The sequence below is a fragment of the Typopeltis vanoorti genome, chromosome 2 (genome assembly GCF_054136105.1).
Source record: "Typopeltis vanoorti isolate ZY-2024b chromosome 2, IOZ_Tvanoo_1.0, whole genome shotgun sequence".
In the NCBI taxonomy this organism is placed as follows: Eukaryota; Metazoa; Arthropoda; class Arachnida; order Uropygi; family Thelyphonidae; genus Typopeltis; species Typopeltis vanoorti.
In genome coordinates, this window is record NC_143550.1 from 154,990,695 (window position 1) to 155,011,768 (window position 21,074).

The following is a 21,074-nucleotide window of genomic DNA, read 5'->3' on the forward strand; positions in this document are numbered from 1 at the left end:
GGTTGATGGACATAGCATTCTTTATGATGGTCAGCATGGATTTGTAAAGGGTAGGTCCTGTTTTAGTAATTTACTTGCATCTTATGATAAGGTGATAAATGTGTTAGATAAGGGATAATCATATACAGTGATATTCTTAGACTTTGCAAAAGCTTTTGATAGATTACCACATGATAAGTTGGTGTAGAAGCTGCAGAGGATAGGTAGTATATTGATTAGATGGATCAGAGATTGGCTCTCTGAATGATACCAGCAGGTTGTGTATAATGGAGCAGTCTCTCAAAAAAGGAGGGTAATCAGTGGTATATCCCAGGGTTCTGTTCTTGGGCCCCTGCTGTTTAACTTGTTTGTAAATATATCATGTGGACTGACTGGAGATCTTAGTTATTTGCTGCTGATGCAAAGTTAGCAAGAATTATAAGTAGCACTGTTGGTGTTAATTCCCTTCAGGAAGATTTGATTAGACTTTTTCTTTGAACAAAAGAGTGCGGTTGTAGTTTTAATATTAATGTGCAAAGTGTTGCATTTTGGAGTGTAGAAATATAAGGCTGTGTACTATATCAATGGTGCCGTACTGCAGGAAGTGGTTGAGAATAGAGATTTAGGAGTGATGGTTGAAAGTAGACTGAAGTTTAGAGGGCATGTTGCTAGTGTTGCACGTCGTAGCGCTTCTATGATAAGAAGTACTCTAACATGTAAGGATAAGGACGTGATTGTGCCACTGTATAAGGCACTGGTCAGACCACACTTGGACTACTGTGCTCAGATCAGGTCACCTGGTTTTCAGTGTGATGTGGAGACATTGGAGATGGTCCAGAGAGAAAGATGAAGACAATATTGGGACTCTGGAATGCTGCCTATGGAGAGAAGTTGAAGAAATGTGGATTGCAGAGTCTGGTCGATAGGAGGAAGGGAAGAGATATGATAGAGACATTTAAGTTAGTGAGAGGATTTTATTAGATTAATCCAGAGGGGATTAATCTAATAACAAGGTAGATGGTGAGAGGGGAAGAACCAGAGGTCCTGGAAGTTGTGTAAAAGTGTGGTGAGGAGGGGGTAGGTGTGAGGAGCAGATTTTTTTATGGAGAACTGTCAGTGAATGGAACACTACTAGAATGTGTTTTTAATTCAAGGAGTGTTAAGGATTTTAAGATTCTATGTGATAAATATGTTGTCAGTTGAATGAACCTCCCATGATGAGTCTGCCGACTCCATAGATAATAATAACAATGCAAATCATATCTATGAAAAGCAATTAGCCTATACAGTGGTATTAGTACTATGGGTGGGTGAAGGGGCTAGTAGTATTAGATTATTACTCATATTATTTCCATGGGTGGGCTTAGATGTTCTAGAAAACTTTCTCTAGAGACAAACATTTCAAACCACTTCAAGTTTTCAACAAGTAGAGTGGTGGTCTCACACCAGACAATCAAATTAATCTCCTCGAATGTCCCATAAATGAGGAGATAAGTGGAACTGTCAGTTCAATGTTACCAAGTATAAGGTTTTGAAATTTGGTAAGCAACGGTGGGATGCAAAGTATATACTTAGTGAGGAAACTTTAAAGGAGGTAGAGGAAATTAGAGATCTGGGTGTGGTGGTGGACAAGGACATGAAATTTAGGGATCGCATTGCACAATTTGTGAAGACAACACATCGGATAATGGGAAGCAGAGGACCCTGACATGGAGAAATAATTATGATGACATTATTGTGCACAGATCTGGTCGCTGGGTTTTCATGGTGACAAGGATATGTTGGAAAGGGTCCAGTGAAGATTCACAAAGGTTGTCAGTGGTCTTCTTTGGAATGTAGAGTATGAGGACAGATTGAGGAAATGTAAATTGGAAGGCCCTGTGAATAGTAGGAAGAGGGGGGGGTATGATTGAGATATATAAGCTATTCAGGGTTGTTGTTAGGTTGAAATGAAGAGATTTTTCATAAAATGGGACAGGCTGTAGAACAAGAGGCTATCACTGGAAATTGTATAAAGAGGATGTGAGCAGAGGAATGAGTCAAAAGTATGCATGAAGAGTGGTTGCTGAGTGGAATGCAATGCCTGAGTGTGTTGTGAATGTAGACACATGACACATTGAATCATTTCAAGGCATGGTTGGAAGAGTGAGCATTGTGCACAATAGCGTGTACCTCCCATGTTGAGTCCCTGACTGCATGGAGGTCAGATGTTAATAATAACAATAATAATAAATGCAACTGCACAATGTCTCATAAGTATATGAAAAATACATAGTCATTCTGCAATATGAGTGGTGAAGTGACAATAATTTCTATGAAAAAAGCATGCTCCTCTGACCAAGAAAACATGAGTTGCACATTGGATATAAAATGGAACATGAGAACTAGATCTTGTCTCCCTACATATTGTTACTAGTGTAAAGGACATTTAAAAGCAGTGTTTTTTTTAATTAAAGATACCAAAAAATTATATACTTGGTTTAATCTTTTATTATTATTATTATTATTATTACGGGCAACTCCAGGGAGTCATTAGACTCATCGAGGGAGGCCCCAAATCATTTTCATCACAACTATTCGACATTCATACAGTATCTATCATACCTCGCCTTAAACTCATTCACTGTCACAGCATCCACCACAGACTCAGGGAGCGCATTCCACTCATTCACTACTCTAAAAGTAAAGAACCCAGCTCTAACACCTTTACTAACCACACTTTTGCCCAGTTTCCATGGATGTCCCCTAGTCCTCCCACAACCAGCCCTGTTCTTAAAAATATCTTCTGAATTAATTTTATAGAAACCCTTCAGTAATTTGAATGTCTCAATCATATCTCCCCTCCTCCGCCTATCAACCAATTTATGCAACCCACAAATCCTCAACCTGTTCTCATACGGTTCATTCCACAGACCTGCTATCATCTTGGTCACTCGCCTCTGGATCCTCTCCACCTCCTCCCCATCAAGAAGAAACCTAGGTGACCAAATCTGAGCACAGTAGTCGAGATGAGGTCTTATCAAGGCTCGATACAGAGGAACAATAACCTGCTTGTCTCTGCTTGTCAACGTATTTTTCAGCAACCAAGTGATTTGATGAGCTGATTTGGCCACTTTTGCAATGTGTCCCCTAAATTTCAATTCCTTATCCACCAACACTCCTAAATCTCGTGCCTCATCAATTTCCTGGAGCACGGTTCCACCAATGCAGTAAACTGCCTCCCATCTTTTCACCCCAAAATGCATAACCTTACATTTTGCCACATTAAATTGACATCCATTCTCCCTAGCCCAGACCTCCAATCTATCCAAATCATCCTGCAAAATTTTGACGTCATCTGCATTCACTATTGCCCTACCCAACTTCGCATCATCCGCAAACAAATGAACTGTTCCTCTCAGATCCTTTCCTATATCATTTATGAACATTTATAAAATTTTATCCAAGTGTAAGCAAACAAAGTTTGCACCTGAAGTATTTTCAGGACCGGGGCAACTCATGGTAATAAGGTGGTATGACTTCACATCACTTGCCTTAATATCCCATAATCCAAAGCACATCTCCTTGCAGACATGTATAATGTTAGCATTATGGGAAGGGTCACTACCCAGACCGGTTTTTACCTTTATTGAGGTCTCTTCAGTGGGACCCAGAGGTGATACTAAGGTTGAAGTAATGCAGAAGTCATATTTCCATATGCAAGTTGCCAAAAGGTTTATGGAAATATCACTTCTGCATTACTTCAACCTTAGTATCACTCTGAGTCTGGCTCCCACTGTAAAGACCCCATAAAGGTCAAAACCAATCTGGGTAGTGATTCTATAAAATTAAAACTTACTATTGCATATTGTTTCAAAAAAAAAAATTAAAATTTTTTTTTGAAACAATATGCAATAGTAAGCATACTGGCACATTTATTAACAGTGACATATGGATGGGGAATCATTTTAATTTTCAACTTTTCCTGCTAGCAATGAATGCATACCAGCACATATTGTTTTACGAAACAAGTGCTAGTTAAAAGATATATATTATCAATTTTATTAATTTGCTATTCTATTGGTATATGCAGAGAGAGAGAGAGCATAAATAGTGAACAAGAGATTGCCACTCCTAATGAATAAAATATTATTAACTTTTTTTTTTGTGCAAAGTCAAAACTCTACTAAGAGACCTGAAAGTGCAGCAACAAGTTATCACGGACTGTATCTAGGATATAATACAGAATGACTAATTAAAAATCAATCAACACAATAATAGCTATACCAATGGCATTTGTATTTTATATAAAACCAACTTTTGGAAAAACTCAACAGAAAAACCATTAAAAGATCCTCTAATAGCAGCAATCAAAAGTCTCCACACTGGTGGAGATTTTTAGATATGTGGATGTGTGTGACGTGAAGGATCATAATATCCCCCCCCCCCCCACACACACACAGCTCTCTTTCAAGAGTATGCATGAGGTTATGCCTGCATATGTTTGCATATTTTGGCCAAACAAGCTGGCCAACAGCAAAACATATGAAAGAATATTTAAGGTATTGGTTATTAGTTAGAATTACTGCTAAAGCAACTGAGTCATATATTATCACTTTCAATATATTCTCTGACTTGTTTGCCTGTTTTCCAGGATGATAAACACCAACCATAACATTAACTACAACAACAGCAGTCTACTTCATAAAACTGAATTTAGAGAAGCTGAAGAGGCCACAATACATCAGCCCAATAAAAAATGTTGTTTAAAAATTATTATCGATAGGGAGATGAATCGTTGTTGAAGCACTAATACTCAACCTATCTTGCTATGCTTGAAATCTTGGTATTAATTTGTCATATTTGACCTGCCTCTCCAACAAAAGGCTACTATAATCCAGATGTGCTTTTCCTATTTATATGCTAGAGCTGAGTAATGTATAAGGCTGCCACATCATAAATCATCTAATAAGCTGTTCACATAGAGAACTAGAGACAGTGGTTTAATACTTCTTTTGAATTCTCACACCTTCCTGCTATCAGCATTCAATAAATTTATCCTTTTTTCCTTTTAATTCCTATGTAGTGAAAGAACACTGGGATTTCTATTGGCCTGCTAGCATAATTTCCTCTCTTAATCTGATTTTGTCTTCCTTACCATGTTAGTCACTGTTCTTACCAACATACTGAAAGTTTTTGAAAGTTTATCTTTCACTTGGTTAGACTATAATAAATTTAGTTTAATCCTTTATCCAAGTGTGAGCAAACAAAGTTTGTGCCTGAAAATATCTTCAGGACTAAAACTGGGGTAAGGTAGTACAACACCTACCTTACCCCAGTAAGGTAGTACAACACCATATTCAGTCCTGAAGATATTTTCAGGTACAAACTTTGTTTGCTCATACTTGGATAAAGGATTAAACTAAATTTATTATATCTTACCAATATAATTACTGCTCAGTAAGCATGCTGATCACAGCTGATCACTTTTCTCTTTATATTCCCTCCAGAAGTTTTTTTTTCTTGCAGCTCATACTCAGTGATCCAACTTATCTATTTAACTCCAAACCAAACCATTTTGCCGTGTTGATTATTACTGGCTCACATATACGGGGCGGCCATAATTAAACTTTCCCTATTCAGAGCCTTATGTAGCTCAATCTGACAACCGAAATGTCATGAAATTTGGCAGGGAGACTAATCAAGACATGGAAAGAAGGATTCCACAAAAAGTTCAAAAAGTCGTTGATATTGGAATATGGCACTGCACAATGTAAAAAAAAACAAAACATTCAAATGGACAGACAAATGAATTACAAAGACTGAACTGAAGTGAAAGATTATTATCTTTATGTGTTGGGCTTGATAATATGGCAAAAAAACATTGATATCAATTTAATTTAGCACAGTAATCACAGTATTACTGTTATTGGAGCATAAGTGTTGTCACAAACCTGTTGCACAACTTGAGCACACTGAGTTCACCCATGTGAAAGAGGACCTGGTTCAATGTGGTCACCATTTGAGTGGACCAGAACTTGCATCCTGTACACAGTATTCTCAACAGTAGAAATTAATATGTCTGAAGGAATGGTCATCACAGCCTGTGATATGTTGTTCTTTATGGCTGCCCACTTCGAGCCACTGCCATGATAGACGCTGGCTTTCAGGTAACCCCACAACTAAATATTGCATGAAGTAATAGGGGAGTAAGGTGGCCATGCAACTGGAAAGAAGTGACTAATCACTCTTTCTTATGTGAAGTGATGCCATAGAAGCTGTTGTACTGGTCATGCAATGTGGGAAGGTACTCCACATTGAAAAAAAAATGGCCTCATCTAGATATTGTTGTTGCTGAAGTGCAGAATGATAAAACTATTCAGTATATTGGAATATTTCTGTGTAGTAATGGAACAAGTTACTGGTGCTGTCAAAGTGATGTCCTCAAAAGAAGAATTGCCCTATTATAAACTATGCTGGGAAGCCACACCAAATGGTAATTTTTGGTGAATGTAATGAGAGTTCCTGGAGCATATGGGGTAATTTCGAAGCCCAAATTTCACAATTTTGGGTATTTACAGTCCCATTCAGATAAAAATGCACCTCATCTCCACAAAGAATTTTCCAAGGTCAAGCATTGTTGACTTCCAAGCTGACCAGAAACATCACAGCAAATGTCAGTCACTTATAATAATCATCATGCAACCTGCTGTACACGACTGATCTTGTATGAATAAAATGTAATAATTTTTCACAAGATTTTCCATAACGTGGAATAAGGCATAAGGCATATCCATAGGTGTTGCTACTGCCAGCAACACTGTCATGTGATCTGTTGACAATCGTGGTGGCAACTTCTTCAATTACCTGTGGTGGCACTAGTTTCCCATCCTCTATCAGGTCAAACTTCTAAAGATCCCGTTTCTTCAAACTTCCAAATCATCGATCTAACTGCATTAGTTGAGAGAAGTCTTTATGTAAGTTCTGGTAGGTTCTAAATTCATGAAGAGTGGCTGATGCATTGCAATCTTTAAGATATAACTTTACAAGTGACATGCGATAAGGTAAAGGTGAGGTGCATATTGAACACAACTATCAATAGGAATGCATTTGTAAAGTTTTCTCTTTACTTTATAGCTTTTATAATGCCAGCAAAATAGGTGTTTAACTTCGTTTTATGCAAATTTTCAGCTTCCTGGACTACAATAGCACCATATTCTCCATATCAGTGACCCTTTGATATAATTTTTTTTTTTCATGGAGTCTTTTTTCCCCATGTCTTGATTAGTCTCCCTACCAAATTTGGTGACATTCCAGTTGTTAGATCAAACTACATAAGGCTCCGAATAGAGGAAAGTTTAATTATAACCACCCTGTACTCCTTAATTTAAATTATTACTCACCCCAATTGGAAGCAAAGTGCCTTGGTTGTACTAAATTCTTTGATGCTATCAACAGATTCAGCAATCTCAAGCCATAGGTCCTCTTCATCACATGTTGATTCAGGTAATTATCTCTCAGCAACATAAATTCCATCCCATCCATGTGATCTTAGCTTTTTCTTCTCCATCTTCATTTACAGCTGTTAGCATACAGAAACAATCAACTATATATTTTGCCTGCTGTGCTCTATCTCACATAAAATAGCCTCAAATGAACTACTTTTCATATCCTTGCTTACTGCTGAATCCTTGTTGGTTGCAATTCTTCTGATATCAGCAATGCAATTTCTCCCATCCTGTTCTGTCTATCCTCCATGAAATACAATGACCCTTACATTCTATTCTTATATCATCCTCTGTCAACTAGGAATACTAATGAAAATAATTTTTGGCATTAGTAGAACCAGTACCAAAAAACTTCTCCTATTCCTGATGCACTTTTGCAGTATCTCCTTGCATCTTGTAATTACTGGCCCATTCCAATTCAAGATCTGAAAAACTGTATTCAGCATTATTTTAAAAATCATCCCTATTCTCTCAATCACTCGCCCAAAGGGTGCCTACACACACTCACCTATGTACTACTCTTCTAATACTCTAATTTTCCTGATTTTGCATTTACAGTGTCTTACTGGACAACACTTTCTCCAGATATCTAACTAGTGAATTCTATCAGTCATGGATAAAGGATGTACATCCATCAAATTCACAATCCACACCTGCAAACTGTACTTGCCTTGTTTGCAAACTGTACAGTGCCCTCATTCTCAATTCCTATCATAATATGCTAACAGACTTACAATCTGAATTCTCTCATTCTTCCTTTTCACTTCTTCCAGTAATTCTTTCATATTTTCTCTTATTCCATACTCATTACTTTTCACATCATTTGTACCCACCAAAACAATCTGCTGACCCAATAATTAAACCATTTATCATTTATTCTGTATTATTATAACGTTTTATTATTTTATGTATATAAAAAATTAGAAAGATATTATTACTTTTTATTAGAATGGGAGACCATAAGAAAATTCCAGCTGATATAACCTCTACCAACAACTGTGTATATAAAATATTTACATGCAGACAGTATGCTACAAGGGGTCATGCAAAAAAGTATGTAATTTTAAAGAAGTGAGAGGAAAATCTTCCTGGAGTTGAACTAAATAAAAAAATTATACTTAAGAATTAAAATGTATGCATTTCAATTATTTCTTTCTTTCTTTCAGAATAATTCAGATCATTCTTCAGAATGGTATAAATTAGAATGGAATAATTTTATTCCCTTATCAATTAAAAAAAAAATTCCCCATTGTTTCTGGTCTCTGTTATTAACAAAACAAACATAGTCATTTACATGATATTTGATCATTCCAAATTCCAACCAAACATTGCAAAATTTGATGCTCTGATGTCTGTTATTTGCAGCTTTACTTGTCATCTGAGCATCAAATTCCTACTTTACATCAGAAAATAGTAAAACTCAGTTTATTCCGATACCTGAATGTCGACCTTTCCTTTTCATCCTAACATTCTATTCTTCCAAACATCATTTTATAAAAAAACTGTTTATTTAAAAAAATGGTTTCAAAAGCTTAAATTTGTGTACATGTATATATATACACATAAAATATGAAAAATATTAATATATTTATAATTAGTCTTATTCTACGCCTCTGTGAAGTCACACATTATACCAAAGTCTTTGAATAAATTTTTTGGACTTTGCTTGGAACTTTTGTGGAGGGTAAATAATTTACCCATTATGTTTATTTTATAACAAATCAAAAAATTTATGGAAATCAAAATTAACAGTAAGTATTAAATAAACTGAAATGCAACAGAAAAGAAATAACTGAATCATGCCCCATCAACCCCATTCATATTTAATACTTCCAAAAAAGTGACATTATGAGAGATTCCTCATTATAATTTTTTTTTCTAAGGACATCATAAATATCAAATGGATATCACTGCTGATGAAAGCGTTTTTTATGAACAGATAATGAGTATCTCCAGCGAAAGGCTTCAGAACACACATCGCAACGATATGATTCAGGCAAATGCATTAGAAGATGCTGTCTCAACAAATCCCTAGATTTGAACATTTTTCGACAGCATGAACATGGATATTTTGGAGTTGAATGAACTATGAAATGCTTCTTCAAACTATGAATCCTCTCAAAGGCTTTTCCACAGTGATGACAGATATGTAAATTCTGTCTCAAATGACTAGATCCTGAAATAAATAAAAAAAAAAAGAAGTAAACTGTCAAATAAACAACATATATGTATATCATTTAATATTTACTTCCAAAGAGATAAATTAATTTAAACTAAGAACAGAAGAGAGAAGCCGAACATGAGTAAAGAGAACAATATTCTGTTTTATCACTGCTTTTTATTATAAATATATCCTACAAAAAAAGAACAAAAAAAGTTTTAATAGGATTTTACAATCTTTTATTATGCGATGAATAATAAACTCAACTGATTTCAGCACTTCACTATGAGATCAGTTCAACAGAAGACTAACTTCTCATGGACAATTAAAAATATAATCCATAAAATTTAGCATACGAGAAAACAGTTTTTCTCATAAATATAAGTTACCATTTATAATTGGAGTAAAAGATAAAGCAAAACATCAAATGAAAAATTTTTACCTCAGTAATTAGTTCTAATTTAACAGTTCAAAATGTTATCAAAATAAATTTATAATATTTCTGTCTTCACATGGTTGATGCCAAATCTTTAATTGTCAATACTTGTGTATGAAATGCATGCAACTGAATACAGCTTTAAAATTCTAAACAATTGTATAATTATCTTAAAAAAAAAATCGGGATGCTGTAATGAATTATAACAATGTATTTTATAAGGATGCTTTTATTGTACACCCACACTTCATAGAACCAAGGTTGGCAATGTGCCAAGAATAGTCAATTCATGCTGAAGGGGAGAAAGAAATAAAGGATGTACGAATTGGTCACCAACACATGAAATCACGTGCTTTATATGTAAATTTCCTGACTGTTGTACAAGCAAAATAGTTACCACTTTAAGAACTAGAATTTTCATAAAAGAAAAGCAAATTTTCTGACGTATAATAATAAACAACCATCTCGCGAAATGCATTGATTACCCTAATATTGGAATGGATTCTCCTTCTTCTGAAATGCACAGAGGTGTCGTAGTGTCTCGCATCTGTGTTCTAGAAAACTTTCTCTAGAGACAAACATTTCAAACCACTTCAAGTTTTCAACAAGTAGAGTGGTGGTCTCACACCAGGCAATCAAATTAATCTCCCTGAATGTCCCATAAATGAGGAGATAAGTGGAACTGTCAGTTCAATGTTACCAAGTATAAGGTTTTGAGATTTGAGGTATGGGATGCAATATTTGACGATGGGATGCAAATATATACTTGGTGGGGAAACTTTAACAGAAGTAGAGGAGATGAGAGATCTAGGAGTGATAGTGGACAAGGACCTGAAATTCAGGGGCCACACTGCACAAGTTGTGATGACATCACATCAAATAATAGCAATGATGTGGAGAACCCTGACATGCAAAAATAGAGAGGTTATGATTCCATTGTATAAGGCCTTGATCAGGACCTCATATGGATTATTGTGCACAGATTTGGTTGCCAGGTTTCATGGTGATGAGGATATGTTGGAAAGGGTACAGAGAAGATTCACAAAGGTAGTCAGTGGTCTTTGGAATGTGGAGTACGAGGACAGATTGAGAGAATGTAAGTTGCAGAACCTCATGAATAGGAGGAAGAGGGGGGGGTATGAGTGAGACACATAAGCTGGCCAGGGGTTGTTATCAGGTAGACATGTAAGAAATTTTTCATAGAATGGGAGAGGGAAGTAGAACAAGAGGCCATTGCTGGAAACTGTATAAGGAGGGTGTGAACAAAGGAGTGAGAAGCAAGTTCTTTGTATGGAGGGTGGTTGGTGAGTGGAATGCATTGCCTGAGTGTGTTGCAGATGTGGACACATTGAATCAGTTTAAGACGCAGTTGGATGAGCATTGTATGCAATAGTGAGTACTTCCCATGATGAGTCTCTGACTCCATAGAAGTCAAATGTTGATAATAATAATAATAATAATAACAGTATTGGACTAGGGAGATGCATATGCTGTGGTAACACTTAGATTTTGCAAAGGCTTTTAATAGAATGCCACACCACATGTTGGTAAGTAAATTGAGCCAGATGGAATTGGATGATAGATAGATTAGTTAATCGAATAGGCAACTAGCTCTAAGGTAGGTATCAACAAATTGTGTATGGGAATGCAGTATCCTGACAGTCACTAGTGATGTGCTGCAGGGATCTGTTTTGGGACCATTGTTCTTTAATTAGTATATTAATGATATTGGGATGGGTTTACCTGGTGATATACAACTTTGCATCATCTGTTTGCAGATGATGCAAAGCTGCAGGGAGTGATGAGAAATCAAGCAGATGTTATGGCCTTGTGGAAAAACTTGAATAGAATGTGTGAGTGGTCCACATTATGGAACCGTCAATTCAATATTGCAAAGCGCAAGGTTCTGAAATTTGGTCGGCAACAATTGGATGCAAACACGTTCTGAAATATATATTTGGTGGAGAAATTTTGAAAGGGAAGGTGAGGAAATGAGAAACCTTGGAATGGTGGTGGACATGGATCTGAAGTTCAGAGGTCACATTGCACAAGTTATGAAAGCATCACATTACATTATGGCAGTGATGCAGAGGACCTTAACTTGCAAAAATAAAGAGGTTTGGTTCCATTGTATAAGACCTTGGTCAGCCTTGTATGGATTACTGTGCACAGATTTGGTCCCCATTGTTTTTATGACGATGATGAGGATGTGTTGGAAAGAGTCCAGATAAGACTGACTAAGGTTGTAACTCGTCTTTGGGATATGAGAACAGATTTAGGGAATTCAGTTTGCAAAGCCTTGTGAATAGGAGGAAGAGAGGAGATGTGACTGAGAAATTTAAGTTGGTAAAAGGTTGTTATCAGGTTAATGTGGTAGAAATGTTTTGCAGATTGGGGTGAGGGAGTAGAATAAGGGGACATACCCAGAAGTTGTATAAGGAGCGTGTGAGCAGGGCCATAAGGAGTAGGTTCTCTGCATGAGAGTGGCTGGTCAGTGGAATGCATTGCCTGACATGGCAGGCAATGCAGATACCTTGAATGAGTTTAAAGCACGGTTTGATAGGCATTGTGTGTGTGTAACAGTGCCTCCTGCAATGAGTCCAATGACTCCGTAGAAGTCTAGTGTTAATAATAATAATAATTTTAGTATATTACTATTAATTTAATTACTATTAGGTATTAAAAAAGTAAAGACTCAAAGTTTGATGATTGTAAGCAATATATTAGGGAACTGACAGTGCCTTTGACCTGGCTTTTCAATGAAAGTCTGGCTACTGGAAAGGTGCCCATGGAATGGAAGGAAGGAAGGTAAGATAGTGCCATTGCATAAGGGCGGTAGCAGACTGGAAGTGTCTAATTATAGACCAGTTTTTGTGTCATCAGTAGTTAGTAAGATCTTGGAGAAAGTAGTGAAAGACCGTATACAGCACTGGGCAGATGAGGGTAATGTTATCTGTGAGAGTCAAAATGGATTTGTGAAGGGGTGCTCTTGTTTTAGCAATATGCTAGCCTTTTATGATAAAGTTACAAAAGCAGTAGATGAGGGAAAGGCATATACAGCCATTTTCTTAGACTTAGCAAAGGCATTTGACAGAGTGCCACATGATAAGCTGATATTTAAGTTGTAGCACATAGGTCTGGATGTCAGATTGGTCAACTGGATTCAAGATTGGCTGTCCGATAGGTATCAGAGAGTTGTGTATGGTGGGGCAGTTATAAGGAAGCAAAGGGTTACAAGTGGGGTCCCACAGGGCTCAGTGCTGGGACCTATATTGTTTAACCTTTATATCAATGACATTGCCAGTGGATTGCAAGGGGATGTTCAGTTGTTTGCAGATGATGCAAAGCTGGGAAGGATTATTAGTAATAGTGCAGATGCGGCAGCCCTGCAAGAGAATTTGAATAAGCTAGATAGATGGGCAAATGAATGGGGTGTCGGTTTAATGCAGCAAAATGTAAGGTCTTGAGGTTTGGGAAACATCAATGGGACACTGCATACTCTATGGGAGGAGTTATACTGGAAGAAGTAGGGGAGACAAGAGATCTGGGATTGATGATTGATAGAAACCTGAAGTTTAGGGGACATATTGCAAAGGTGGTGAAGGTAACACAGAGGATTGCTGCTATTATGAGAAGGACACTGACCTGCAGAGATAAGAGGGTTATCATTCCATTGTATAAGACCCTGATCAGACCACACTTGGACTACTGTTCTCAGATTTGGTCCCCAGGATTTGAAGGGGATAAATTAACTGTGGAAAGGGCAGATAACAAAGATGGCTTCAGGACTGTACAATGTTAGTTATGAGGATCGGCTGAGGGAATGTGGACTGCAGAGTTTGGTGAATAGAAGAAGGAGAGGTGATATGATTGAGACTTTTAAGATTTTGAGAGGTAGTTACAGGGTTGACATTGGGGAGTTCTTTCGCCTGGTTGAACAGCATGAAGGAGTGATGACAAGAGGCCATCCCTGGAAGTTACGAAAGGAAACTGTGAGCAAGAGGGTGAAGAGTGGTTTCTTTGCATGGAGGGTGGTTGAACCTTGGAATGCATTGCCTGATGTAGTGATGAGAGCAAGAACGGTCAATGAGTTCAAGGAGTGGTATGATAGACTTTGTGTTCTTAGGGGGGGGCCTCCCCTCGATGAGTCTTGATAGACTTTGTGTTTCTTAGGAAGGACCTCCCACGATGAGTCTTTTGACTGCATGGAGGCCTGAATAATAATAATAATAATAATAATAATAATAATAATAATAATATATATTTTTGTAGTAGAAATAAGTAATAAAAATACAAATAAAGAAGTACAAAAAACTTATACATTTGTCGAAAATCACTGAGTTTGAGATTAACATATAAAAAATGCAAAGTAAATACTGATACTGTAAATAAAAAAAATATAATAATAATAAGTAAATAAACTATTATTAAGATTTATCATTAAATAGTACTTTAAAAATAAAAAGTGTTAACTTCTCATTCAGAAAATCCAGATCTTTGTTTAGTTACAAATAAGCCAGAAGTAGAAAAATGTCTTTTATTTTGGAATGACATAAGCCTAATTTAGTATTGCATACAACAATATTTTTAGGTTTTGTGTCAGTATACCAAATATATCTTCCTATAAATTCATTTTACTTCTTAATGATAAAAATATTCTGCTTGATTCAGTTGGCTTTGATGTTGAAATGAAAATACTCTTGCTAACTGTTTTTAGATCCACTTCTAATTCTCCAAGTTCATAATTTTTCAATTCTTCATGTGTACTGTTTTCTGTTTCAAGCTCTTCTAATGAAATACGCTTTTCTTTGAAAAATAATTCCAATATTGATTTTCCAGACAGCACAATTTTATTAAAAAAAACAAAAAAACTCATCATCAACCTCCTTTAAACAATCTGGATTAGTCAATTATTTAATAAGTGATACTAAGACTTTATGATTAAAAAAGTTGCTGTTTAATTTCTTTCAAAAGCTTATTACGCAGAACAGAATTTTTTCTTCTAAATTACAAAAGAGGAATTTAAAAATTCCTTTACTTTGCAAAGCAGATTTGCATCATGATTGCTTTTCACTTCATCTGCAAGTCTTATGGGTTTTAAACAATTTAATATATTTTAAGCAGTTTTTGTATACTTATCCTTCCATAAATAAGAGAGATTTAATTATTGCAAATAATTATTACTGGTTTTAAAATCCTTAAAAATCTGTCAATTTTAAGGTATTTTGATGTGTTTTTCAGAGCTAAATTGACTTGTAATTCTTTTTTTTTTTTTTTTTTTTTGTTCTTTATTATTTCATTTTTGCAAAATTGAGTTTCTTGTTGGAGAATATTTAAACAACTTAACAATATTTACCATACTAGATAATGCTGCAGAAACATCATCCTGTAAAGCATATTCCATATTATCAGAAATTTATTTCCTTTCTTCATCATTCTAATCATATACAATATTTTCTTTGTTGTGGTTTTCACTACTATCATTGCTATCTTTCAGTTTTTTTAACATAAATCACAGAAAAATGAAGTGAGTGGTTGCAACATCACTAATGAAAGGCTGACAATAATTTTCCTAATTTTTCCATAACTGCACTGCAATTTTCAAAACAAATCTTGTGTGGAACATATACCATGAATTCTTATTAGACCAAGATTTAATGAACTGATTATTATTATCCAAAGACCTATATGGAGTGAAAGACTCATTGCAGGAGATCTCTTTGTCATACAGACAGTTCATCATATCATGCCTTAAATACATTCCAATTCTCTCAGACAATGCAATCTAATTATTCACAACCCTCCATTCAAAAAGCCTACTTCTCGATCCCTTATTTACACCATCCTTATACATCTTATGTGGATGATTTCTTGTTCTCCTCCCCATCTCCCATGATTTTATGAAAAACATCTTCAAAGTTAATCCACTAACAACCCCCTTACCAACTTGTATGTCTCTATCATATCAATCCACTTCCTTCTATCCACTAGATTCTGTAAATGCATCTTCTCAATCTTTCTTCACTCAAGCTTGCAGAGACCAGAAACTACCTTAGTCAATCACTTCTGGACCCTTTCCAATATCTCTTCTTCCTTTTGAAAACTAAGTGACAAAATCTGTGCACAGTGGTCATATGTGGCCTAATCAAGGCCTTATTGGATACCTTGATTTGGATACCTTGGTTGTGTTTTGGATAGCAGTTCAGTGTTGCACAATGTGACCTCTAAATTTTAGATCCTTATCCACTCTCATCCCAAAGATTTCTTATTTCCTCCTCCAACAATATATCCACTTCAAGAATAAATTCCACATTACATATTTGTTTTCCATATTTTAAAACTTTACATTTTGCAATACTGAACTAGTCACCCCACAAGAGTGGGGTGAACTAGTCTATTCAAGTCTTCTTGAATAGACTAGTTCAAGTGCTTATTTAAGTCTTCTTGTAAGGACCCAATGCACTACTCCTCAGATTTCTTTCTAACTTTGCATCACCTGCAAACAACTGAATATAATCATAGAAATTTTCTCCAATATTATTAACATAAAGGTTAAACAGTAATGGCCCTAAAACAGACCCCTGATTCATACCACTAGCAACTTACCTCTTCCAGGATACTGATCCCCCCATACACGACTTGCTGATATCTATCCAATAGCCAATCTCCAATTCAATGCACTAGTCAAATATCAAATTCCATCTATTCTAGTTTGACTATCATGTGGTAATTCTAGTTAATTTATCATGTGGTAATATATATATTTATATATATATACATGCTAACCACTCGGCCAACCAGGTCAGCCCGGTTGGCCGAGCGGTTAGCGTATCCTCTCTCCAGTCAAAAGGCTGCGGGTTCGAATTCCATCATGGGCATGGATGTTTGTTTGTGAAAATACTAGTGGTGATGGTGGACAGCGGTAAATAGTGTTGGTGTAGATGATGAAGGTAGTTGCAGCTGATGGAGTTGTAGAGCAGGTGCCCTCTCTCGATGAGTCTTTGGACTCCCTGGAGGTGTTATGTAATAATAATATCAAAAGCCTTTGCAAAATATCTATGTATACCACTGTGTATCCATCTCTCACATCCAATGCTGTTGTCACCTTATTGTCATAAGTAGTAGATTACTGAAACATGACCTCCCTTTAGCAAATCTGTGTTGTACATCAAAGATAATTATCACTATGTGTGGATAGGCTTATGTTCGTCAGACATTTTTGTAATAGATTTCACGGTTTGATATGAACACAGATGGATAAGAAAATAACTATTTATTAACTTAAAAGGTAATATTTTGCTGGTATTATATCCTGCATCTTCAGAGCACACAACACAAAGTTTGTTACAAATGCAAAACAACCACAATCTGGTGTAACAGTGGGGCTAGTAAAAGTAATTGCAGCGTGCAACACAAGACTAAAGTCCCAATATGGCACCATCTAGGTTAAAAAAAAAAAAAAATTCTAAGTTTTGAAATAGTAGTCCAAATGATAGTCTTAGAAAGCTTGAAAAAATAAAATAAAATAAAAGTAATAAATATTAATTTGGTCTTAAGATGACTGTCTCCCAAATCTTTGGTAGATTTATACAGCCATACTTGTTAAGGTTTGGTGTATGTTTTAAGGCTTCTGTTGATTCCAGAAACAACCTCTCTGACTTGTAGAAGCTTCTGTGCATTACTTTTGTTTCTTTCCAATTGATCCTGTGTGCAGGGGTATCCAAAGCATGGTCTGCCAGACCCGACTTGCCATAGCGAAAGTGTCAGATATATTTTTTGTGTTCACTGAGGCGGATGTCCACAGTTCTTCCTGTCTGTCCGTAGTAGGCTTGATGGCAAGAACAGTGCCCTGTTTTTGATGGCAAGAACAGGGCACTTCATAGACTCCTGGATGTGATAAAGGAGTGCATTTCTCTTTAGGTCAATGTCAGTCATCTTAAGACCAAATTAATATTTATTACTTTTATTTTATTTTATGTTTTAAAACTTTCTAAGACTATTATTTGGACTACTATTTCAAAACTTTGAATTTTTTTTTTTTTAACCTAGATGACACCATATTAGGACTTTAGTTTTGTGTTTCACGCTGCAATTACTTTTACTAGCCCCACTGTTACACCATATTGTGGTTGTTTTGCTTTTGTAACAAACTTTGTGTGTGTGCTCTGAAGATGCTGGATATAATACCAGCGAAATATTAGCTTTTAAGTTAATAAATAGTTATTTTCTTATCCATCTGTGTTCATATCAAACCATGAAATCTATTACAAAAAGATAATTATCACTGTTGTCAACCTAGTTCTGGACCCTGGTTCTCACTAGCCTCACCAGCTTTCCTTGTAATACATCTAAAGATTCATGTTTCTTTGGTTTCCATTTTGTTCATTCGTTGATATTATTTTCAATGTGATGTGGAAACATTGGAGAGGGACCAAAGACGAGTTGCTATGACTATATCAGGACTCTGGAATGCTGCCTATGGGGGGGGAGAGAGAGAGAGAGAGAGAGAGAGAGGTTGAAGAAATGTGGATTGCAAAGTTTGGTGAGTAGAAGGAAAAGAGGTGCTGTGATAGAGACATTTAAGTTGGTGAGAGGATTTTACCAGATAAATCCAGATGGGATTGTAAAAAGAGTAGAAAGCAAGAGGGGAAAAACCAGAGGCCATCTCAGGAAGTTCTGTAAGAGTGTGGTGAAGAGGGGTGTAAGGAGTAGATTTTTACATGGAGAATTGTCAGTAAATAGAATGCATCACCAGAATGTGTTGTTAAAGTAAGGAGTGTTAAGGATTTTAAAATTCTGTGTGATAAATATGTTGTCAGTTGAATGAAGCTCCCACAATGAGTCTGCTGACTCCATGGAGGATGAAATAATAGTAATAAATTTTAGTGCATACATGCTGTATATATTTTCATAATCAATATATATCAATGTTACAACATACGACAGATTGTTTGGTAACTGCCTGCCTCTTTTAAAGCAGCTTTACCAAATAAAACTGCTCTTTACGATAGTATTAATTGAAATTCCATCTACTGCTTCAGTTATAGCAACTAATTCATCCACTCCTCCTAGCTCATGCAGTTTGACAAATTGAAATATTATGCTTAGGATTTCTTTTTAGCATTTGTGAAGTGGACAGTATTTACACGTTATATTTACTGCTTTTCTTTCTTTTTTTTTTTTTTTCATACTATTAATATGTTCGAGATGATGATGATGAAGTCCAGTCTTGATGATGATTTGAAACACATTTCACAAATGATTTTGCCATCTTTTTTTAAAATACTACCACCATTCTTGTATGGTTTACTCATTGTTAGGCATCACTACAATAAGATAAGTAAAATAGTTTTTATTCAAAAATAATTATTAAGAATTAAATAATTATTTTACTAACCTCAATTTCAAATTGTCTATGTACGAAGGATATGGGATTATAGGGAACTCATGTGAGATCAGATGATATTTTTTTTAATAATTGGAAAAGATTATTAAAAAAAAAACCCAGCTTTTTTTGACATTAATAAAAAATCTTGAAGATAAACATATTTGTTGTCTTCACATTGCCAAAATTGTGAAGACAACATAAAGGCTTCTGGGAATGATGCAGAGGACACTGACGTGTAGAAGTAGGGATATTCTTGTTCCGTTGTATAAGGCTTTGATTAGGCCACACATGGACTATTGTGCCCAGATTTGATCACTGGGTTTTCAGAAGGATGAAGAGATGTTAGAAAGGGTCCAAAGGAGACTGACTAAGGTAGTTTCTGACCCTCTGGAATGTCGAGTATGAGGAAAGATTGAGAAGATGTAATTTGCAGAGTCTGGTGGACAGGAGGAAGAGGGGGGGGATATGATAGAGACCTACAAGTTGGTAAGGGGTTGTTATAGGATCAATGCTGGAGAAGTTTTATAGAGAATAGTGGGGATCAGGTTAGAACCAGAGGTCATCCCTGGAAAGTGTATAAAGAGGGTGTGAGTAGGGGAGTGAGAGGCAGGTTTTTTTTGTGCAGAATTGTGAATGATTGGAATGCCTTGCTTGAGAATGTGGTGTCTGCAAAGAGTTTGAATGTGTTTAAAACACAGTATGATGAGCTGATAAAAGGACCTCCCAGATGAGTCTTTGACTCCATGAGGTCTTGGGGTGGTAATAATAATAATAATAATAAATGCCCTAAAGGGCATTTATCATAGATAAACGAATAAACCCCCTTTTTCATTGGAGATGACAATAACTTAGTCATTTTCACTACTTCCAAAACATAGTTTTGTCTGTTTTCTTGCAAAAAACAATTTAGTTCTCCTTCATTTATCTTTGATAATGATCAAGACCAAATCTGTCTCTCTTCTTGGACTGACTCTTACTCTTAGCCTTTCTTGGCATAATCGCATCTTGAGCTACTAAAAATACATAACATCCTTTTTCACTCAATACATTACTTCTCTTCAATATCTCACTTACAATACAATATCTCACTTATGCTGTACATAAGATCTCTCAAAAATTCTTGATACTGTTCAGAATAGAGAGCGGTTTGGCTGATTGATGACTCTCTCTCAAAGAATCACTTTTTTGCCACTGTCTCACAGATATTCTGTATTGTGCCTTGTTCACAGATATTTCCATGTGTGTTAGCATGCTGTTTAGTAGAAATGGGATCCATTATCTTCGTCCTCCACCATTTCTGCTAAACCTACAGTAAAACAGCTGCTCAACATCCTTTTATGGTTGAAATGCTCATTCTCTGAGCATGCTACTCCCAGTCATTTGTTCCATATACTTCAGTTCTGTGGAACAGCCTTCTCAATGAAGTATCAACAGAATATCAACTCCTCATCAAAAGAATATGAAGAGATTATTTTCCTACTTGATCTCAGCCCACATACAACATTTATTTGCTATAGGTCTTGTGATCTCGCATGTATATATGGAAGAGATGTTAAAAAAAAAAGAAAGTTACATCTGATGGCTTTTGCAACTAGAATGTATGATCATTTGGATAGGAGGTGT